Below are 6,073 nucleotides of genomic sequence, written 5' to 3'. Positions count from 1 at the left end.
TGTCACATGTAATGATTAAGAGGGCTCTATGGATCAATGTTTTTGGTACATCAGTCCTGCCAAGTTTAGAGGTATCTCAATTGGGTCTAAGTTCTTGTTGTCCTAGTTGACATTTGGTCTTAGTTTAGAGGTACCTCATGTACCCAATTGAGAGGTACATGAGCTTAGACATGAGGTACCTCTTAATTGGGTCTAAGCTCATGTTTCATGTACCTCTAAACATGCAAGAGATACCTCTGAATCGGGTCTAAGTATAGAGGTATCTCAATTGGATCTAAGCTCATTTCAATTTCATGCATATAATATCCCAATTGGGTCTAAGCCCATGTCAATTTCAGTTCCAGCCCAAGTTTTATATGCAAGCAATAATGTTGAAATTGAAGGGCCATTAATTTAATGATCTAATACAATAAACTAGAAATGACTAATCAAATGCCATCACGTTAGAGATGACTATATATCTTATTGCTCAAACTTGGTGCCGTCTTTGAAACTCCTTTGTTGCGATAGTGAAAACCACAACGCAAAGACTGCGATCGATGTCCAATCAAGTAAACTAATCATTGTGGACATTCTGTGGGAAGACAGTACTTTGGCATTTTTAATGTTTCTTCATCGTATGGGTTATGCTGTTTTTATTTTATTTTATTTTTTATTTTTTTAATTTCGATATAGTATCATTCATCTTCCATACGAGGAAGAAACATTTAAAAAATAAAACATTATAGGCCTGCGTGAAGTAGTTAATAAATTTGAGCTTTTCTTAAGTAGATTATAAGGACTTTTTATTAATTGTTTTTTAATCAATCCTTGTTTGGTTTCTGTTTTTGTCATAATCTGATAATAATTAAGCAATCATAAATATTTTCAATGAGAAGCTATCTTAATTATCTCCAAACAGCAATCAACACCATGTCCAATGATGACTTGCTATATTTAAAAATGACATGAAGAATATTCGGAAAATTACATTTAGTCCCTTGAAAGTATAAACAGTAAGGATATTTGGTTCTTCATGAATTCGAAACATGTGCACTCTTCATGATCAATGCTAGATATTAAGTTTGGTATAAACTTATCTCTGTTTCTAAAGTTTGAAATTATTCAGTTACTTGTACTCGAGTTATTGTTTTTGAAGGCCTGAAACAAGGGCAATTTGATGTTAATTTTTCATGTAATTTGGACGTTTCTGTCCCATCATAATTAAAGGAGTTCTAATTTTGCTTTAATTAATGATAAGTTAGAAGAATAAACATACAGATTATATAGCACACATATGATTTGGTTTTTGTATTGATCAATCCCTCTATTTCTTATATTAAGGTTTTTCATTTCTATGCTTTCAATTTTGATCATATATATAAATCGTTTTGTTAGTACATTATTACTAGTCCGTTAAAATGCTACATATTATACAAACGAGGCGTGCTTTGTTCGCATGCACCTAGCGAATGTTTGGGTGTGTCATGACTTAGGTCAAGCCTAGGTTGTCGTCGACCCAGATGTCGATTTGGTTGTGCCAATCAGGCAATGCTTGGACGTTTATTATTATAGGCCAAGTTTTTAATCGATTAACGGTAAGGGAAAACAAAATGTTTATGGCCGGATGCATGGTCAAAGACAGATTGTTCGCAACACGATGACAACCTTCTTATACTTTCTCCTCTTGATTTTTATTTTAGATTAGGTCTGTTCTTTGTCCTTGTGCTTTTGTGCAGTGTGTGATAATCAAGACAATATAAGTAATGTTTTGGGTACATCAGGCCCTCAGGGAAGAATATTTTATTGATTTGTAACATGTCATTCAGTCCTACTACATCAACTAGCATTACATATATTGTTTTGCCGTGTTATAGAAAGTCAATACATATGATCCAACATACGTTATGCCGGTTTTTATGGGGAGTTATATATTTTATATTAGAGAAAAAATGTGTTCCTCGGACTTCTTGATGAGGTATATATCTCTTGCTTGTGATCCTTAATTGGAAGTTAACGTACATCTAGTTAAGCAAGCAATGACCAAAGTCTCAAGGGTCCTAGCTGCCATACAAAACTTATTGAATTCACTACTATCTAGAGTACTATCTAGAGGCCCAATCAATTAACAGTATGGATAACTCACATAAACATAAAAAATAAAAAGAAAGATACAAAACCCTAATTGTAATATCTCATATTTTAGTATATTTTAATTGAATGATTATTTTTTTTACTTAATTTAAATATTGGTTCTCTTGTTTTAAATTTATCGGATCTTTCATTGGATTTATTTTATGATTTTTAAGTTGTGAAATTTATTACGACGTGCTTTCTTAATATTAATTATTATTTTGCATTTAAATTACTGTTTACTTTAAATTAGTTTAATGTTGGACTTTAAAATTATTGTGTTGTTTGATTTTGATTTTGATTTTATTTTAACTAGTCTCTACGTTTAAATTATTTTATTCAACTTACTATTTTGAAATTCTTTTCGTTGGATTATTTTTGTGACCCAAGTTGTGAGGATTGAATCTAATTTCTTTCCCTCACTTTTTCTTTTCCTTATTCTCTTTCTTTTTCTCCTCCTTTTTCCTCTGCTTATTCCTCCTATGCGCGCGAGCTCCCTCCCCTCTCCCCCGTCCATGGTCGTCATTGCCCATCCCATTTTCTTCCCCTCCCGTCGACAACCACCCCCCCTCTGTTTCCAGCTCCTCCATTGCCGCCGTTAGCCTCCACGCACGTCTTCAAGCCGAGTGGTTTTTGTGCTCTAGCGCCGCTGTCGCACCACCATCGGTCACCATATTTTCACCACAGTATCGACGGCCTCCCAGCTATCTAACCCACCTTTCCTCCGCCCCGATTCGCCACCGGTGAATCTCATCCATCCCCATTTTCGATTTAATTTTTTTGGCCTCCAATCGCCACCATTAGTTTCATCAACACCTCTAAGCCATTTCCTAGTAATCTTAAGTATTCGTTTGTCCCCTTTCAAAATCTAGCATTTTGAGACCCACGGCCATAGTGTATTTTGCACTGTTGTGTGGCTGTGCAGCTACCTCTTGCACTTCCGTGATCCTTCGGAAATTATATTTTAGCACTGTAAGTAATTTCCTAAAGAATTTCTTGAGATTTAAATATATTTTTGCACTAACAAATCTTCTGCAGTCTGGTTGGCTGTTTCGAGTTTAAATATTGGTGTTTTGAGTTTGACGTTCGTTACGGTGAACATTGATGAATTTAGAAAGGGATGATATTTAGAGTTAAGAGAATTAAATTTTTAGGAATTAAAATAGGTACTTCAGGTGTAATATGAGATTTATCTGTTTTCTAGAGATTTATTTATGCTACATGAATTTTTATAGGTGACAATTGACAATTGTTCAGTATTGTTGTGGAGAATTTCTGAATAAGCTAAGAAGCACAGGTAAGCGGGGTTCCTATGCTAAACTTTGCATAAAAATAAAATGGACTGAGGTCAATTTTGAAAATGTGCATGTTGTGCTATAAAAAGAAATGTTAAATGATCTCAGTTATTTGTTTTGCATTGCTCATGAGATTCTGTATAAGAATAAATGATTTTTGGCATGACTAGTGTAGACATGAGCTTATTTTTAGCATCCTGTTATTGATCTCAGAAAAATATGAGCGAATATGAAAATTGATAAATTTTGCATGTGACATGAAGATATTCTGAATTTGTTTTGGATAATGTGACATGATTTGATTTTGTTTAGTACTTTGTTTTGGAATGATTTGGTATCTGAAAAACCTTTGGCATAATGTTTTGATTCTATTCTGACTTTGATTCTGATTTTGTTCTGACTTTGGTTCTAATTTTGTTTTGACTCTGATTTATGATTTTGTTCTGACTTTGATTCTGATTCTGATTCTGTTCTGACTCTGATTCTATTCTGATTTTGATTTTGTTCTGACTCTGGTTTTGATTATGTTCTGAATTTGATTCTGATTCTGATTCTGTTCTAACTCCGATTCTGTTCTGACTTTGATCCTTATTCTGTTCTGACTCTGATTCTAATTCTAATTCTATTTTGCTTTGATATGTGGCCCTGTCATAGGATATAATAGTGATCTCTAGCCCTATCACGGGATACAATAGTAACCTTTAGCCTTGTCATGAAATACAATAATGACCTTTGGCGTTGTCACGGAATACAATAGTGTCCTCTAGCCTTGTCACCAGATATAATAGTGACCTCTGGCCCTGTCACGGGTTACAATAGTGACCTCTGGCCCTATCACAGGATATAATAGTGACCTCTAGCCCTGTTAGGGATACAATAGTGACCTCTGAACCAGTCACGGGATACAATAGTGACCTCTAGCCTTGTCACTGGATACAATAGTGATTTTCTACTCTATGTGCAATTTGTTTGATATTCATGGTGATTTATGTTTTGCTTGACTTTTTGCAGAATGCACAACCCTATCGCGGGGGTTAAACATAGAATTCTGTTCTGATATGATGTTTCAGTTATACTATGTCAATGAAATTTTGAATAAGAATGTTTTTTTTGAAAGTTTCGCTCATATATTTTTGGTAACATGTTTCGATTTTGCATTTTGAAAACAAGTTTTCTGATTATGCATTCTGAGAGAAAATATTTTATTCAGCATTTCAAAGTTTGATAAATGCTCATGTTTACATAGTAGTATATGTTCTCTGTTTACTGAGTTGTTGATAACTTACCCCCTTATCTCCAATATTTTCAGATATTTTGCATATTTCAGCTGGAGATCAAGACTATGAGTTGGGTGGGATGTCTTAAGAATAGTGGATTAAGAATAGAAAGTTTCGATGATTATTGGCGATTTTGTTAAGAATTTTCATTGTGTTATGATGACATGTCATTTTGAAGAATTGAGTATATCGAGGATTTGATAAATGAGTTTGTGTGATTATTTAAATTGGAAGTGTTTACGTTTGATTTGGAGCTTTTGGAAGTATACTAACAGTGTTGGAGTTGATTATCAGGTAACGTGAGTTAACTCTCCGGACCCTTGGGACGGGGCGTTACACTAATTCCCTTCATAATGCAAAGTTAGACACTTGCGAATTAAAGAAATGAAAATTTCACATAACATATAAATCATTCAAGACTAAAACAAAGTGAAAGTTAAAGAAATTAACACACATCATGCATAACTAATAGGATCAATAGACTCTAGTTTGACCCTTTGTTGGATGATACACTCAAAGCTAGGCTTACAAGTATATGTACAATTCCACTGCAACAAGAAAAATACTTATTTGCGACATAAACAACTATTTGTTACAAGAATGGTATCATTTGTAATTATAGATTAACAACAAGATCATTGTGACTATCATTTTCTTGACTTAAAAGCATCTCAGCTACTCAGCTCATGCTGGGTCTTGCGTCTTTCTCTTCCTTTAAACATTGTAGAGCAGCTGTTACCAAAGTTTCCATCTTACCCTTTTTGTAATTGCCTTCCAGTATTGGGTCAACAATTTCCTCAAGCCAGGAAGCCATTGCAGCCGCTTCATTCCTTTTTTCCCCCACCCAAGCAACCAAACTATTGGCTTCTGTCTCCCCTCCACTGTCTATAGCATGGAAACCCTTTGTTGGTTGCTTTCCCATCACCATCTCGAATTAGGGGTGTACAGGAACCGGTCGGGAACTGATCAGACCGGCCCTGGAGCATGTAATCGGTCGGAGCCGGCAATGAACCGATCGGCAGGCGAGTGAATTAGAGGGAAAACCAATATTGGCGGTTCGGTGCCGGTTTGAACCCCTGGGAAACCCCTGAACTGGCTAATCCTTTCTATTTGTTTATTTTTAATATATGTATATAAAATAGTGCCGTTTCACTGAAACGGCGTTGTTTTTCCAAGTGAGAGTTAATATATGGGTGTATATATATATATATATATATATAACGTCGTCGATGCCGACGCCGTTTTGAATTAGGTTTAATAAATCCCCCCCTTTTTCTTCTTCTTTCTTCTCGCCTCTTCTTCTTCCTTGCGTATAGACTATTTCCTTTGCAACCCTAAACCCTAAGCCTTCTACTTTCATTCGATAATGGACGTGACATCCTTCCTCCA

This window comes from Juglans regia, chromosome 6, assembly GCF_001411555.2.
Source record: "Juglans regia cultivar Chandler chromosome 6, Walnut 2.0, whole genome shotgun sequence".
NCBI lineage: Eukaryota > Viridiplantae > Streptophyta > Magnoliopsida > Fagales > Juglandaceae > Juglans > Juglans regia.
This window is presented reverse-complemented; position numbering follows the sequence as displayed.